This window comes from Neovison vison, chromosome 4 (genome assembly GCF_020171115.1).
Source record: "Neovison vison isolate M4711 chromosome 4, ASM_NN_V1, whole genome shotgun sequence".
Classification (NCBI taxonomy): Eukaryota; Metazoa; Chordata; class Mammalia; order Carnivora; family Mustelidae; genus Neogale; species Neogale vison.
In genome coordinates, this window is record NC_058094.1 from 117832042 (window position 1) to 117850588 (window position 18547).

The 18547-nt window shown below is 47.5% G+C and overlaps 1 pseudogene; it reads left to right on the forward strand.

The window, feature by feature from the left end:
• The window catches only part of LOC122905370, a 29154-nt pseudogene extending 12302 nt beyond the window's left edge, over positions 1–16852 (forward strand).
• The last annotated feature ends 1695 nt before the right edge of the window (positions 16853–18547 follow it).

Genomic DNA, 18547 nt, shown 5'->3' on the forward strand with positions numbered 1-18547 from the left:
CTGATGGCTAATGATGATGAACATTTTTTCATGTGTCTGTTAATCATTTGTAGGTCTTCATTGGAGAAGTGTCTGTTCATGTCTTCTGCCCCTTTTCTGACATGATTATCTGTTTTGTGTGTGTTGAGTTTGAGGAGTTCTTTATAGATCCTGGATATCAACCTTTTTCTGTACTGTCATTTGCAAATATCTTCTCCCATTCCGTGGGTGGCTTCTTTGTTTTCATGACTGTTTCGTTTGTTGTGCAGAAGCTTTTGATATTGATGAAGTACCAAAGGTTTATTTTCGCTTTTGTTTCCTTTGCCTTTGGAGACATAACTTGAAAGAACTTGCTGTGGCTGATATTGAAGAGATTACTATCTATGTTCTCCTCTAGGAGTCTGACGGATTCCTGTCTCACGTTGAGGTCTTTTATCCATTTTGAGTTTATCTTTGTGAACGGTGTAAGAGAATGGTCGAGTTTCATTCTTCCACATATAGCTGTCCAGTTTTCCCAGCACCATTTTTTGAAGAGACTATCTTTTTCACCCTGTATATTTTTTCCTGTTTTGTTGAAGATTATTTGACCATAGAGTTGAGGGTCCATATCTGGGCTCTTTACTCTGTTCCACTGGTCTATGTGTCTGTTTTTATGCCAGTCCCATGCTGTCTTGGTGATCACAGCTTTGTAGTAAAGCTTGAAATCAGGTAACGTGATGGCCCCAGTTTTATTTTTGCTTTTCAACATTTTTTTTAGCAATTCAGGGTCTCTTCTGATTCCATACAAATTTTAGGATTATTTGCTCCAGCTCTTTGAAAAATACCGGTGGAATTTTGATCAGAATGGCATTAAAAGTATAGATTGCTCTGGGCAGTATAGACATTTTAACAATGTTTATTCTTCCGACTCAAGATCATGGAATGGTCTTCCATCTTTTTGTGTCTTCTTCGATTCCTTTCATGAGTGTTCTGTAGCACCTCGAGTACTTTACCTCTTTGCCTCTTTGGTTAGTTTTACCTATTTGGTTAGGTTTATTCCCAGGTATCTTATGGTTCTTGGTGCTATAGTAAATGGAATTGATTCTCTAATTTCCCTTTGAAGCTCACTTCTTTTTCTGTAATCTGTTTATCTGTTGTCTATCTTCTCTGGCATTGATGTATAATTAGGAAATCATAAGATAGCAAAGTGTGCAGTTTGATGACTTGGTGTTTGTGTACATTACCAACAGCTTCCCCATTGCCCCACTATCCCATTGAGTTAACACATCTGTCACCTCCCCGTGATGGTGTTGTCATCTGTAGTCACCAGTGTATATAATAGATACTTAGACCTCACTCATTTTATAATTGATAGTTTTTTGCCACTCTCTCCCTATTTTCCTCACCCCTGAGCTCCTGGTAACCACTTTTTACTTTCTGTTTCTATGGGTTCAGTTAAAAAAAATTATTTTTAGAATATCACTTGTAAGTGATAGGATACAGTGTCAGTCTGTCTCTGTGTGTCTTACTTCAGTAGCTGAAGGCCCTCTAGCATCATCCGTGTTCCTGCAGACGGCAGGCTTTCCTCCGTCCCAGGGCTGAGGGGTTCCCCGTCGTGTTTGTCTGTGTCTAGAGTGTGTGTCATGTGGTCTCAGGTATGTATCTCCCACTTTTTCTTTGATCCGTTCGTCTGTCAGTGCATCCCCAGACTGTTGTCCTGTCTTGCTTATTGTGAACACAGGAGCACAGACACCTCTCTGAGAGAGTGGTTTTGTTTCCTCTGGATATAATACGGAAGTGGGATTGCTGGGTCTCATGGTGTTTCTAGTTTTGATTTCCTGAGGGTCCTCCACACGGGTTCCCACAGTGGCTGTGCCAGTTTACGTTTCCACCAGTGGTTCGAGAGCCTGCCCTTTTCTGCATATTCTTGCCAGCATCTGCTATAGGTTGTATTATTTTAAAGATTTATTTATTTATTTTAGAACAAGGGAGACAGAGCACAGTGGGGAGAGGCAGGGGGAGAGAGAGAGAGGCAGACTCCCCGCTGAGCATGGAGCCTGACATGAGACTCAGGCCCACGACCCTGACATCATGACCTGAACCGAAACTAGGAGTCAGATGCTCAACTGACTTTACCACCCGGTTGTTCCTCCTGTTGTCTTTTTGATAATTGATGTAAGGGGTATGATGTCACACCTCAGTGTGGTTTTGATTTACATTTCCTGATGCTCAGTGACACTGAGCACCTTTTCATGTGTCTGTTGCCCTTTATATGACTTTGGAAAACAAGTCCCATTGTCCAATTAAAATAGTTTTTTTTTTTTTTTCTCTTGGGTTGTATGAGTTCCTTGTATGTTCTGGGTTTTCACCCCTTGTTGTGTGAAACTTTATCTTTTTGTTGTTGATGATTTCCTTTGCTGTGCAGAAGCTTTTCAGTTTGATGTAGCCCCACTTGTTTAGTTTTGCTTTTGTTGTCTTTGCTTTTAGTGTCTCATCCAAAAAACGGCTGGCACGGTCAGTGTCAGGGAGCTTATTCCCTGTGTTTGCTTCTAAGAATTTTTTGGTTTTAAATTTTATAATCAAGTCTCTAATCCATTTGGAGTTGATTTTTGTGTGTGTTGTAAGACAATGCTCCTGTTCACTCTCGGGCGAGCAGCAACCCGGTTTTCGCAGCACCATCTCGAAGACTTTCTACTCTCCACATTGTCTGTTCTCGGCTTCTTTGTTGAAAATTAATTGATCACATATGCATGGGGTAATTTCCGGACTCTCTGTTCTGTTCCGTTGACTTACGTGTCTGTTTTTATGGCAGTACCATATTGTTTTGATTACAACAGCTTTATAATACAGTTTGAACCCAGGAAATGTGATGTCTCCGGCTTCAGTCTTCTTTCTCAAGATTGCTGTGTTCAGTTGGAGTCTTTGGACCGCTTTTCCTATTTCTGTGAGAAATGCCATTAGGATTTCGATAGAGATTGAATTGAATCTGTAGATTGAGGAGTGTAGAAAGGTAAACAATTCTGATTCTTCCTGTCCATGAGCAGGGGATGTCTTTCTGTTTGTTTGTGTCTTCTTTAATTTCTTTCTTCATTGTCTTTTTTACTCCCCTTGGTTAAATTTATTTTGAGGTATTTTGAAATTATTATTATTATTATTTTAAAAGATATTATTTATTCATTTGAGAGAGATCACAAGTAGGCAGAGAGGTAGGCAGAGAGAGAGAGGGGGAAGCAGGCCCCCTGCTGAGCAGAGAGCCCGATGTTCGAGACTCAAAGCCTGATCCCAGGACCCTGGGATCATGACTTGAGAGGAAGGCAGAGGCTAACCCACTGAGCCACCCGGGCACCCCAAGGTATTTTATTATTTTTGATGGAACTGTACATGAGATTATTTTCTTAATTTCTCTTTCTCATAGTTTATTGTTAGTGTATAGAAGCCCAACTTATTTTTGCATATTAATGTCATATTCTGCAGCTTTATTGAATTTGTTATTCTAACGGTTTTTCTGGTAGAGTCTTCAGAATTTTCTATATATAATACATCATCTGCAAATAGAGACAGTTTTACTTCTTCCCTTCTGCTTTGGATGCTTATTAAATTTCTTTTCTTTGCCTGATTGCTGTGGCTAGGACTTTCAGGACTATGTTGAATGAAAATGGTGAGAGAGGACATGCCTGACTTTCATGTGATCTTACAGGAAAGCTTTCTGCTTTTCACTGTCAAGTATGGTGCTAGATCTATGCTTGACATATGTGGCTTTTATTATGTTGTGGGATATTCTCCTAATTTGTAGATTTTTGGATTTTGATCATGGAATATAGTTGGATTTTATTAAATGCTTTTTCTGCACGTATTGAAATGACTATATGATTTTTATCCTTCATTTTGGTAATGTGGTATATCACATCTACTGATTTGCTGTATGTTGAACTGTGTTTGCATCCCAGAAGAAAATCCCACCTGATCAAGGATTAGGATCCTTCTAATGTACTGATGGATTCAGGCAGCTAATTTTTGTTTGAGGGTTTTTATACACTAACAGTGTACAGTATCTTTTGCAGTAGCCCCCAGATTTGAAATACTTAGAAAGGCAAGACATGTACAAGTTTTATAGGCCAAAAACTATAAGGTGCTGATGAAAGAGGTCACAGAAAACCCAAATAAATGGAGAGATACAGTGTTAATGGACTGGAAGACAAATTGGTAATGATGTTCATACACTGGTCTGTAGACAGAATGCAATTCCAGTCAGGGTCGGATCAGCATTGTTTGGTGTGTGTAGACGAGCTCATTGTAAACTTTATTTGGAAAGTACAGAAACTAGAATAGTTGGTGCATTTTTTTAATTTAAATTTTTAAATTTTTTAATAAACATATAATGTATTTTTATCCCCAGGGGTACAGGTCTGTGACTCACCAGGTTTACACATTTCACAGAACTCACCATAGTACATACCCTCCCCACTGTCCATATCCCCACCACACTCTCCTGTCCCCACTCTCCCCAGAAACCCTCAGTCTGTTTTTTAAGATTGAGTCTTTTATTGTTTGTCTCCCTCCCAGTCCCATCTTCTTTCATTTTTTCTTTTCCTACTCCCTAAACCCCCATGTTGCATCTCCACTTCCTCATCACGGAGATCATATGATACTTGTCTTTCTCTGATTGACTTATTCCGCTAAGCATAATACCCTCTAGTTCCATTCACGTCATCACAAATGGCAAGATTTCATTTCTTTTGATGGCTGCATAGTATTATATTGTGTATACCACATCTTCTTTATCCATTCATCTGTTGATGGACATCTAGGTTCTTTCCATAGTTTGGCTATCGTGGACATTGCTGCTATAAACATTCAGGTGCATGTGCCCCTTTGGAGCACCACATTTGTATCTTAAGGGTAAATACCCAATAGTGCAATCTTTGGGTCATAGGGTAGCTCTGTTTTCAACTCCATGCTGTTTTCCAGAGTGGCTGCACCAGCTTGCATTCCCACCAACAGTGCAGGAAGCTCCCCTTTCTCTGAATCCTTGCCAATATCTGTCATTTCCTGACTTGCTAATTTTAGCCATTCTGACTGGTGTGAGGTGGGATCTCATTGTGGTTTTGATTTGTATTTCCCTGATGCCAAGTGATGTGGAGCACTTTTTCATGTGTCTTTTGGCTATGTGCATCTCTTCTTTGCAAAAATGTCTGTTCATGTCCTCTGCCCATTTCTTGATTGGATTATTTGTTCGTTGAGTTTGATAAGCTCTTTATGGATTTTGGATACTAGCCCTTTATTTGACATGTCGTTTGCAAATATCTTCTCCCATTCTGTCAGTTGTCTTTTGGTTTTGTTAAAATTGTATTTATTGGAGAGAGAGCGAATGAGCCCAAGCAGGGGAAGGGGCAGGTTGAGCGAGTTGCAGGAGGAGGGAGAGAGGGAAAAGCAGGCAATGGGGGACTCGATCCCAAGACCCCGAGATCATGACCTGAGCCAAAGGCAGATGCTCAACCCACTGAGCCCCCCAGGGACCCCAGTGGATACAATTTTTAAAAGAAGAATAAAATTTGAAGAATTACTGACTTTAAAACTGACTTTCAAACTTAGTGTAAAGTTGTGTGGTAAAAATAGTGTGGTACTGGTGACAGGACACATAGGTCGATGGCTAAAGTAGAGACATTGATCCCTTAAAACATGGTTAACTGATCTTTTAACGGGGAGCAAGATCATTTTAATGGAGAAAAGATAGTCTTTTCATTGGAAGATATTGGCACAGTTAGTTGGCCATCCACATGTGAAAAAGAAAAGAAAAGAGAAAAAGAACTTCATTTTTAAGCCTCATATGTTCTTCCAAAAAATTCAAAATTGATTCTAGATCTAATAGCATAGACTGTAAAACTATAAAACTCTACAAGAAATCTTGGGAGAAAATTGTCATGGGTTAGGCAAAGAGTTTTTGGTTGATTCTTAAATATGATCCATTAAAGGAAAAGAGCATAGGCCAGACTTTATCAGAATTAAAAATGTCTGCTCTGTAAAAGAAAATGAAAAAAAAAAACATGGTAATAATGAGAAAAAGTATTTGCAAATCACATATTTAATATGTGTCCTGAATATACAAACAGCTCTCAAAATTCATCAGGAAGAAAGTAAACAACCTAAGTGAAAAATGTGCAAAAGACTTGAACAGAGAGTTTGCCAGAGTATACAGATGGCTGAGAAGGGAGCGTTTGAAAAGACAGGAAGCACAGCAGTCACCAGGGGAACACAGACTGAAGCTGTAAGTGGTGCCACCACACGCCTGCCGGGATGGCTGGAGTTTCTGTGATTCTGAGTGCTGTGGACTGCCGAAGCTCCCCGCACTGACGCAGCTGCTCTGGGGCCACTGGGCAGTGTCCTCTGGAGGTACCAGTGCACTTGCTGTGTGACCCGGTGATTCCAGTTCTGGGTACTGACACGGAAACGCTGGCTGTGCACACACAGAAACCTGTACATGCTTACACTGCTCCAGTTAAAATTGCCAAAAAGCTGGAAACAACCCAAATGTCTGCCAGCAGGTGACTGGATGCGTGTCTGGGGTACATCCGCACCAGGGCTACTGCTGGGTGATAAAGGATGAGCGGCTGGTACTTGGATGCCAGGGACAGACCCCAGAGAGCTGGGTGGCATCAGTAAGGGTAACGGAATCAGTGTGATACTGTAACAAGGAAAGACATAGAACAGGATGGAAAGCACAAGACAGAACCTATTAGTATAGAAAAAAAGTTGTTATTATGATGGAAAGAAGCCAGTCTCAAAAGTACGTACTGTGTGATTCCATTTGTGTGACATTCTCCAAAAGAGCTGCGGGGAGGCCGCTGAGTGGTTTCCAAAGGTTGGGGGTGTTGGGAGGAGGGTTTTGGGGTCATGCAGCTGTTCTGTGTCCCGATTGTGGATACACAGATCCATACAAGGGTTAAAATCAGTAGACTGACTGATTTACCATAGATAGTTTAATAAAATAGAATTAAAAATTATCTGTATATGGTTTTCACCTGCGTGCATGTCTGTGTATGTGAAGAAAAGTCCTTGGGATAAAGTGCCAAGTGAGCAGTGGTTCCTTTGGTGCTGGCTTTACTCATGACTTTTGTTTAGGTTTGTGCTTTTCTGACTTTTCTGAATGTTTCCATACTGAACATCCACTACTTCTGAAATGAAAACTGCCTGAAATTATTTGAGAAAAAACCGTTGGTGGCTTCCCTTCGGCTACAGAATGAAGTGCCTCTAGCCTTCCCTGCATGCTACCCACATGCTCCCCACATACTGGCAGCACACTCCTGGCACAGTCCCCACTCGCTCCCCGCATGCTTTCCGCACACTCTTCACACTCCTTGGTTCTGACACAAAGGCTGGCTTCCTGCCGCTACTGTCTCAGGCTGAGGCATCGTGCTTGCCTGTCGGGGGAGCTCTGAGGGTGACGGGAACTGTTAGGCTGCTCTTAACGAATTAAGTACCATGTGAACCTCCATGGTGTGCCTGCTTTTAATGTCTCGTGTTTTTACGAGGTGATTTCAGTGAACTTACAGGATTGTGAAAATTCTGAGACTACTCCAGGCAGAGTTTACACAGTCTGACAGTGAAAACTCTGTGGCCCTTTGGGGCTGTTAGAAACAGGGTAGCAGCTGACGTGGGGTGGCGGGGGACAGGGTGAAGCTGTCTCCTGAATGGCGGCTGCCTGGCTGTAGACTCAGTCTCACGGGAGCTGGTGGGACTCTGGCCGAGGCCGTGGTAAGCGTCAGCACCACCTCTGCTGTGGGTACAGGTCAGCCCCCCAGACAACTGTTCACAGACGCGGCCTCTGCCACCGTGTCCCCTCTGTATCTCCCTCCTGTGCAGTTTGAGTTCATGATCCAGTCGATTCTGTATGCCTGGGATGCGTGGCTGAAGGAAGGCAGGGTCATCTGACCGACCACAGCCGCACTGCACCTGGTGCCCTGCAGCGCCGACCGGGACTACCACAGCAAGGTGCTCTTCTCGAACAATGCCTTCGAGTTCAACCTCAGTGCCCTCAAGTGAGTGCAGTGGGCTCTGTGCCAGCGTGTTCTGCTGCACGGGCTGGGGAGACCCCGAGTGCGGAGCCCACCATGGCACTGAAGGGGATTCACGCCAGGCCTGAGAACTTGGCAGGTCAACCCTCAAGCCTTTATGCTGGTAGTACGTGTGACGGGAGTTAGCAAGGCTCAAATATAGTGGGAAAATGTGGTCACAGTTACAGATGAGGCCTTTATCGGTACATGGTCTGTTAACACACAAATATGTGCTCCTACTAAGAGCTATTCAGTTTTAAAGGATCAGAAAATGTTATTTGTGAAGTCATCCCTGGCAGTTTGCAGAGGAAGCAACATCCCACAGTGCTCGCTTTCCTCGTTGTAGACACGGATGCACTTGCACCGCTGAACTAGGTTGTAATCTAAAATGATTGGCTGATGAGGCCTTCATGTTCTCACTGTTGTTGCTCGTAAGAAGATGATGATGGAAGCTGGTGTGCCTTGGTTGTCTGGGGATGCCAGCGTCAGCCCTGGGAAGTAGGGGGTCCCACAGCTCAGTACTGCAGGACGTCTCACGTATGCCATGAGGGCCCGGTGAGCATGGATGTCTGCTGGGTACAGAAGAAGGGAGTCTCTGGGCCCTTTTGGCCTTTATTAAGCAACTCAGAAAAAGAGACGATAAAGCCATGGGAAGACGCCTTCCCCAGTTAACATGTTGGACCACTGCACTCTCAACCCAAACCATAAAGAGAATGGGGAGGAGAGGTCCCCGACAGAGCTGGCCCATCATTCATCTAGGGCCAGGTGTGAGTTCTAAGCTGGGGGCCCAGTGATGAAGGCAGAGTGGTCCTGAGAAAGGAAAGGACAGAGCAGTGGCACAGGACGGGCCCACGCAGTGTGTGTGGGAGACGTGGGGCGTGAGGGGCACAGGCGGCAGAGTGTTCTGGGCCACGGATGAGCCCCTTGAAACTACTTTCCTTCTCTCATACTGTGCACTGAAATTTAATTTCACATGGATTTAAGAGATTTGTGTTAAAGCATCTGCATTAACTCTCAGAATCAGTGGGGGACCATGTGTCAGGTTTTGGATGGAAAGAAAGTGAACAGAAAGAAGAAAAGCACTGCTGGACTTGAGTCTGTACAAACGGACAGCCTCTGTGTGTCGGCAGCTGAACATGGTTTAAAAGGCAGCCGCGGCTTGGAGGGAGGTGCCAGCTGGCAGACCCTAGAGTTATTTAGGAAAAGCTGAGTGTCCAGTGAAATTATAGCCTTATTCCTTGCTTATAGGAATAATCAAGTCACAAAAACTAAAGTCACCAATAAATATTTGAAAGAAATCCCAGCATTATTAGTGATTGAAATGCAAACTAAATGCTATTTTTGCAAATTGGATGGACGAAGATCACATTAAAATGGCATTTGGTGCTCTCTGAGCTATAGGTGAGGTGGAGGAGACGTGCCTGTGTGCCCAGAGCTGTGGGTGCGGGGGACATCCACCCCCTTCCCCATTGGTACCACCACGGCCTGCTCCCAAACATACAGCACGGGGAACAGACGGTCCCGTAGAGCGTGGCTGATGGCTGTTCACCCGTCCAATGGATTACGGATTACGAGATGGTGACACTGGGGGGACACGGATCACATACGCAGAATGGCTTCTGCTTGCATAAAAACACACAAATAGAGCTCCAGGGGAGAAAATGACTGTAGCAGAGTGCTGAGGCAAGGGCATGGGAGACTCAAGGTTTTTCTTTGGACTTTTCTATATTTTCCAAATTCTTTATATGTGCATAATTATTTTTATCAGAAAAAATATTTTTAAAAACGTGGCCATATCATGGCATCATTAAAATGTTGACTTTCAATTGTTATTTTAGAAGTTATTGCTGTGCTCAGTTTTTGAACAATTTCCCGTGGTACGTTGCGACTGGGCAAACACCACGTTCCTCAGTGGGGTCAGGCGCAGTGACGAGGAGGGATGGTGCGGGGGCTCAGCCCCTGTGTGTGGGGACCCCTCCAGAGAGTCGGGCTGATACGGGTCAGAGAGAGTCACCTAGAACAGGAGTGTCTTATTTACTGTGAATATCTTACTGTCCTGTACTCGCCCTTCTTATGCTGTAAGAGGATGTGTCCATGGGATGAGTTTGGGTCAGGTGAGGGAGCCCCACTGGGCTCCCATGGTCTCTGTCCACGTGATAGGAGGAGGGCGGTGGGATGGGTCTGGGCGTTGCCTGTGAGGGAACGGTTGGTTTCCAGGAGCTTAGGCCCTGCGCAGAGGGTGGAAGTGGGAGGCGCTTGCACTGTGGTCTCCCCAGGCCACCTGTGGGGACCTCCAGCCCGTCTCGGTGTCCTTGTGCTGCAGGCCATGGCTTGGAACTCCTTCAAATGCTGGAGAGATGCCGCAAGTGCTGTGGTCATGCGTGCGTGCATGTGTCAGAGCCCGGGATGTGGGTCTGACACCTCTGAGCAATGTCTTTGACTTTTTTCCCTAGATCTTTAGCAATTAAGGAGTTTTTTTCAAAGCCCAAGTGTAACCACATTTTGAAATCAGAAGACTGTCTCTCAGAGCCGTGCACCATATTACAGCTGGACATGAGGACTGTGCAGATCACCGACCGGGAGGTGAGACCAGATGCGCACTTCCCTCTCATGTTGTCAGCGGCACTCGCACACCAAGACTTCTCTGTGGATATCATGAACCTTGCTTTGATTTTCCCAGAGTCTTTGCTTCTTTATGTTTGGTTTTGCATTTTATATTTTTAAGTTATTTTCTTTACCACTGGCTTCTTCAACATCATCCGTTCTTTTCAGATTTATGTTTAATATTTTCAGCATCTTTGGATTCTAATACATCATATCCAGTTTCTTCAAGGACTGAATTAAAATTGTTTTCACTACCGTTGATGACAGAATTCTTAATTCTTACTTTTACTTCCCCCTGTTGCCACGAGGTGGTGCTTGTGGCCACGGGGCCTCATTTGGTGGTGTGTGGGGAGGTGCAGGAGCAGCGAGCGAGTGTGGGGGTCCCGGGCAGCCCCTATGGGGTTCCGACAGGCAGAACAACGTGGAGACTGAACTCTTGACTCTGCATGTAGTTTTGCAGAATAGAGACCGGGCCTGGAACTTCATTTATGTAAAGAATTGAGAGGAAATTAGGTTCCACTCATGTCTGGGTGGATGAGGCCCAGATTGCTTGAAACCTTTTGCCATTATCTGCAGCATTTGGATTTATGATGCCAGTTTTAGTAGTTTCAGGAGGAGGAAATTTTACGTGGTGTTGGAGGTGTTCAGCTAAACCAGCAAGTCCTGTTCACCATTGCTAAACTAGATGGTTCTGAGGGCAGTGCAGGGTGGTGGGATTTGTGGGGCAGGCCCGGGCTGACAGTTGCTAGTTCTTGCTCGGGGGGACCCTCGTGGCCCAGTCCTGAGCTTACAAAACCTGTGTCCCCTTCTTACCATCCGCTTGATCAGACGCTGAAAGGCAAGCTGCACTTCAAGATCAGGAAAGCCTGTGTGCTGCATGGGTTCACGGCCTTGTTCAGCATGTGGTTCCAGAGTCTGGAGGAGGACAAGCCCCAGCTGGTGTTGCACACAGGCCACTTCCACCCGTGAGTGTGTGTCTCCCACGGGGGCCCCACTAGCAGCCCCAGGAGGAGCTGACGTGGCTGGCCTGCCTTCGGGTGGTCAACCCTCTGGCCGAGACCCAGCGGTCCTGGGCTGTGGAGCATGGTGTGCGGGCCCTGGGTGGGCAAGTCAGGGCTGGGCCCAACCCGTCCCCGCGCTGGGCTCCCCTGAGCTGCCCTCTGACACCTGCATGACTAGGAGGAGCAGACTTGGTCTTGGCCTTGGAAGCTGCTTTAGCATCCCATGGTCTCATAGAGCTCTAGAGGCTTTCCACTCCGACTGTCCAGGGGAAAGTCAGTGCTTCTTGAGACAAATTTCTTAAAAAGAGTTTTTATTTATTTATTTGTCAGAGAAAGCACAAGCAGGGGGAGCGACAGCCAGAGGGAGGAAGCAGGCTCCCCACTGGGCCAGGGAGCCCAATGTGGGACTCGATCCCAGGTCCGTGGGACCATGATCTGAGCTGAAGGCAGAGGCTTCACATACTGAGCCCCCCAGGTGCCCCTTGAGACAACTTTTCACACAGTAACGTGATGCCACTCACTTGCTCGACACACTGGGAAGCTTCAGTGGTCGACAGCAGCCCCCGTGGGGATGCTGCCTCCCTCTGTCTCCTTTCTTGTCCTGTTCGGTAACTTGTCTGGACCAGGGAGGGTTGTGGCAACACCTGGTTAGATCCCAGCTATGGCAGTGAGCCCAGGAGGATCCCAGATGCCCTTCTGGAAAGTGGGGCCAGAGGCGAGGGGCTGTGCGCCCTGAGTGTCCTATGGAGGAAGCAGGGCTGGGGCTCTGGCCAGCTTTCCACCCAGGTCCCACGAGCACAGATGCACGGTGAGGGTAGGACCATGGCAGACAAGGAGGGGACAGTCGTGTGCCCAGGTGGTCTTCCCCCAGTGCGTCCACACACAGGTGGTGTAGGCTTGCAGTGTGCAGACACAGGACGGGCGCTCTGTGAGGGTGGAGAGAGACCCTTCCAGTGGTTGAGGCAGGAGGGAGGGTGGGCCGGTAAGTGGGACCATGGGCTGCATGCCAGGTGTGGGGCTGAGGCGGCAGTGGGTGGTCGGGCCAAGCTGTCTGAGCCGGTAAGACCTGAGGATCTTGGGAGTGTGACTGTGTCTCTCTGATGTTACGGCTGTCCTGCTCACCTTCCACTGAGCTTGCACGGGAATGACGACTTGTTGAGCTGCAGAAACGGGGACTCCAGCACTGGCAGCTCAGCGACCGAGCAGGGGACTTTGGGGATGTGTGGGGCTGTCACAAGGAATGAGGGGCCTGGGCCTGGCTGTGTGTGCTCTGAGCCACCAGTGCCAGCTGCCCTCCCCTTCCCAGAATCTGTGCCATGTTCAGGAGCTGCTGCCGCCCTGGGTCGTAACTCAGTCCCTGTCCCCACAGAGGCCGTCCGGGATGTCAGGCTGGGGTGTGTCTGTCCTGCGGGGAAGCCTAGAGGGTCCGGCTCCAGAGCAGTGACCCCTGCCCCATGCCTTGCAGGGAGGGGCACAGCTCTGTTTTCAGCTGGTTTGCCAGAGAGCTGGCATGGCAACATGGAATCAGGAGTCCCTCTCTCACCACCTGACCCTCCCCACGTCTGGCTCCTAAATGGAGAGCAATGGGTCCGAAGTGCTGGGGAAACTTGGAAACAGTGTCTCTCTGGCTGGTCCCATGACTCAAGGTTCTCCATCTCACTGAAGATGCTAGAGCAGGGGCAGTGCTCACCAGAAGCCCTTGCTCCCAGGGGCACAGAGTATGCAGGCTCTGTGCCAGGCAGAAGCCCAGGCTGGATGCAAGGGGGCTCTGTATGCCTGGATCTCCCTTCTCATCCTGGGGCTCACCCTCTGTGGTACATCTGGAGTCCAGCCAGGGGCTCACTCTCTCTCCAGCACATCTGGAGTCCAGCCTGGGGCTCTCTTTCTGTAGCACATCTTCAGTCCAGAAGGGACTCTTTCTCTGAAGCCCATCTGGAGTCCAGCCAGGGGTTTTCTCTGTAGCACATCTGGAGTCCAGCCAGGACTCACTCATTCTGCAGCACATCTGGAATCCAGCCAGGGCTCTCTCTCTCTGCAGCACATCTAGAGTCCACCTTGGGGCTTACTTTCTCTGCAGCACATCTGAAGTCCAGCTGGGGCTCACTCTTTATAGCACATCTGCTGTCCAGAAAGGGAACCCTCTCTCTGCAGCACATCTGGAGTACAGCCAGGATTCACTCACTCTGCAGCACATCTGGAGTCCAGCTGGGGCTCTCTCTCTCTATCTGCAGCACATTGGGAATCCAGCTGGGGTCTCTCTGCAGTGCATCTGGAAGTGATGAGGAAAACTTGTGGAGCTCTCCTCACAGGCCTTGGAAAAGTAGCCAAATGAAACACCCCTCCTTCTTTGGTTAAAAATGTTACTGCTTATCTAGATTTAAAATGACCTTTTTGTCTTCAATGAGAACGTGTGTAAATATTTATGAGCCTAAAAATGAGGATGGAACACATGTTTGGGTACAATAAGTTTTAATTAGACAATAATGGATGAAATATTTGATTTCTAAATATTTGATTTCTAAAAATGAAATTAAAAAAAAGACTTAGAAGAGATACTCATTTTATACAAAGTTGGATTTTCAAATGTGTCTAGAATCATGGTAGCCCACACCAAACACGTTTCTGTGTCCTTCTGTCACAGTTAGGCTGGGACCCCTCAGTGGTGTCCAAAGCCTCAGAGCATGGTGGTCACCTTGTACACCTTTCATCCCCGAAGCCCCTACTCTCATCAGATGACTGTGCTTTCCGTATCTACTGAGAAAATAAAGCAACTGAAAGAGGACTTCTGCACTCTGGGAGAAGAAAATCAACAAACCGGAAGGTTGGGTGATGGTAGAGCTGTGAAGAGAATGTTCTGGATGCTTATATCAAGAGCAACATCTCCTGTTCCGTGGATTGCCTCTTCGTTTTGTGGACTGTTTCCTTTGCTGTGCAGAAGCTTTTATCTTTACGAAGTCCCAAAAGTTCATTTCCACTTTTGTTTCCATTCCCTTTGGAGACATGTCTTGAAAAAAGTTGCTGTGGCTGATGTGAAGAGGTTACTGCCTCTGTTCTCCTCTAGGACTCTGATGGATTCCTGCCTCACATTGAGGTCTTTCATCCATTTTGAGCTTATCTTTGCATATGGTGTAAGCAAATGGTCGAATTTATTCTTCTACATATAGCTGACCAATTTTCCCAGCACCATTTATTGAAGAGACTGTTTTTTTTTCCCCACTGTATATTTTTTCCTATTTTGTCGAAGATTAATTGACCATAGAGTTAAGGGTCCATATCTGGTCTCTCTACTCTATTCCACTGGTCTATGTGTCTGTTTTTATGCCAGGAGATGGTGTCTTGGTGATCACAGCTTTGTAGTAAAGCTTGACATCAGGTAGCGTGATGCCCCCAGATTTGTTGTTATTGTTTTTTTTCCCAACATTTTCTAGTAATTCAGGGTCTTTTCTAGTTCCAAAGAAATCTTAGGATTGTTTGTTCCAGAAATTTGAAAAATGCTGGTGGAATTTTAATCGGGATGGCATTGAAAGTGGAGATTGCTCTGGGCAGTATAGACATTTTAACCATGTTTATTCTTATGATCCATGAGCTTGGAAAACTTTCTCATCTTTTTGTGTCTTCTTCAATTTCTGTCATGAGTGTTCCATGAGTACAGATCCTTTACCTCTTTGATTAGGCAAATGACACTACAGACCAAGGGCTGATATCCATAATCTATAAAGAACTCCTCAAACTCAACACCCAAAAAACAGGTAATCATAATCATGTCAAAAAATGGGCAGAAGACATTTACAGACACTTCTCTAATGAAGGCCTACAAATGGGTAACAGACACATGAAAAAGTGTTCATCATCACTGGTCATCAGGGAGATTCAAATCAAAACCACATGGAGATACCATCTTATACTAGTTAGAATGGCCAAAATTAACATGGCAGGAGACAACATGTGTTGGAGAGGATGGGGAGAAAGGGGAATCTTCTTACATGGTTGGTGGGAATGCACATTGGTGCAGCCACTTTGAAGAAACTAAACATAGAGCTTCCCTATGACCCTTCAGTTCCACTACTGGGTATTTGCCCCAAAGATACATATGCAGTGAAAAGAAGGGCCATCTGTACCCCAGTGTTCATAGCAGCAATGGCCACAGTTCCCAAACTGTGGAAAGAACCAAGATGCCCTTCAATGGATGAATAGATAAGGAAGATGTGGTCCATATACACTATGGAGTAGTATGCCTCCATCAGAAAGGATGAATACCCAACTTTTGTAGCAACGTGGATGGGACTGGAAGAGTTTATGCTGAGTGAATTAAATCAAGCAGAGAAAGTCAGTTATATGGTTGCATGTATTTGTGGAGCATAAGGAATAACATGGAGAACATTAGGAGAAGGAAAGGAAAAGTGAGTTGTGGGAAATTGGAGGGGGAGACAAACCATAAAAAACTGGGGACTCTGAGAAGCAAACAGGGTTTTGGAGGGGACGGGTGAGCCTGGTGGTGAGTATTAGGGAGGACGTGGATTGCATGGAACACTGGGTGTAGTGAATCAACAATGATTGCTGGAATACTGAAAAAAATAAAATTAAGATGTTAAAAAAAGGAAAAAAAAGGCAAATACACACACACAAGAGCAACAGAAGCTGTCAGTCTGGGTGTAGTTCACAGAGGGTGTTAGAAGAGGTGTTTTGAGGAGGTGGCCTGAGGAAAGAGAGCTCTGCAGGCACGGGGTAGCAGCAAAGGCCCTGGGGTGGAGGCATCTGGCAGCCTCTGGGCACCCATCCTCCTGGTGCCTTTCCCACCTCAGCCCCTTGGAGTCTCCAGCTACAGACGAAAAGTTAAAAGCTCCATCCTTTGTTGGTCAGAGTGTGAATAGCTTTCCAATGCTCTGAATCCCAGCCCTCCTCCGGAATCCCTTCTGGCTCTGAAGCTAAGCAGACAAGCAGCTGGCCTTTGCTTGGGGCAGGGTTGTGTGTAGGAATACTTGTCTGCCCACTGGTCCTGGTTCCTTGCCTCCCCGAGTCCTCTGCATCCTCGAGCTGACTGCTGTGAGCATCTGACCCTTGAGGATGCAGAGCTGTCTCAGTGCTGTGACAGGAGGAGCTCGTGCGAGATGCGTTTGGCCGGTTCTTTACAAACCTGTTCTGTCCACCTGCAGATGGCACCCCAGGGGGTTAGACCGTGCGTGTGGGCTTCTTGCTCTGGAACTCAGCTGCCAACAGCGCCAGCAGCCTGTCATCTAGCGGGGAGCTGGCTAATGCATGTGCAGCCGCGTGAGTGCAGACGAGACCCCAGGCTGCAGGACCAACAGCCAGCAGGTGCTCTCTGCATGGCCGTGAAGGTTCTCGGCTCTGCCTTGCCTTGGGCCGACCCTGGCTGGGGGGGTCACAAGTCCTGTCTTGGGCCTGGGATGCAGCCCTCTGAGGGTTTGCCTCATTCTGGCCAATCCGTGCACCACAGGTTCTCTGGGTGTGGGCAGTCCTGCTCAGCATGGGGCATGAGAGGCCCCATGTCTCACTGGGGTTTTCAGCTCTGTGGGACTGAGTTGTCCACACGAGTCGCCCCTCACCCCCAGCCAGCACCAGGGGCAGGAACTCCCTCCCCACTAAGCAGCTGAGGTGGGTCCAGGGGCAGCACAGGAGTCACCTGAGTGTGGAAGATGGTTGGTCCCAAAGCAGGGGGACCTGAGGACCAACCTCTGGGGGACCCAGAGCCTCTGTTTATCAGCAGAGGACAGGGACCATAGACAACCTCACTCCGGTACATTGTGTGGCTCTCTTGCCACCTGTTAGAGCCAGTGGGTTGTCCCCCCGTGGAAGTACCTGGTGCAGTTTTCCTTTAAGTAGGAGGCTCCTTCAATGTGTAGAGCCTGGAAGGAAACTTAGAGGTCACTCGCGTCAAGTCCAACTTTGTGTCACTCTCCCACTCTCAACTGTGCCTCAAATGCTGTTGGCCTTATTGCCTGGAATTCCATGGCCCTCGGATGCTCTTTGTGTGTCAGGGCAACTGCTGTGCTCCCTGGCCTACAGGTCTCTGTGTCCATCAGCTGTGCCCAGTCTCTTTGGAGCAGTTTAAGTAGGAAGAGAAGATAAAATGGTGACCGACCCTCCCATGCAAACTCGGGCCCTTCTTTTACTCACACTGACCATGCGTGGACCTCCTCTTTCATGGGCTTTTTGGGGGGAGTGGAATTTGTGGCCTTCAGCCCAGTATCCCCACCTGAGCGGGGTCACCCTGGGCTGTGGATGGCAGGGACTGGAACAGGGAGCCATGGCTGAGGGGCTCTAGCCCTGCGTGCCACCAGGATGGGCATGCACCCCTATCTGGTGGGCCCAGAGGTGCTTCCTCAGTTCCCCCATTTGGGACCCTGCTTCGAGTGCTCCTCAGTCAGGCTTCATCAGGCTGGGCCCCTGAGGGTTTATATTCCTCCCCCAAAGTGAGGAGAGCCAGTGAACTCTGGCCTTCCTCCCTGCCAAGGCTGGCACTCGCGCCAGCAGCTGGTGAGAGGAGAGGAGGGCGTCTGGGACCTGGGTTCCCTGGACTGTGACCCAAGCAAACACTGTGGTCTCTACAAAGAGGGTGCTGTGGAGAGTCCATGAGGAAACCTACAAGCAGCTGTGGGGCCACGCAGGAGAGAGGAACAGAGCTGGTGTCCAGACACTCGAAGCTGAGGACCAAGGACTACTGGTGCCGTCCCCACATGTCAGCCTGCAGTGGGAGAGGACAAGTGCAAAGCGCCTTGCTGGTTGAAGCTGGCCCAGCCAGAGGAACTAAGCAGCCCTTTCTGGTGAGGCTCAGCTCTTCCCCCACACCTGCATCCCAACAGGCACAGGCAGGTCCTCGGTGGGAGCCCCCAGTGGGCATGGCATAGCTGATGCCGTGAGGAGGGCCTGTGAGCACCCTTTGCCTGGCTGCGTGGAAGGAGGATACTTATAGAA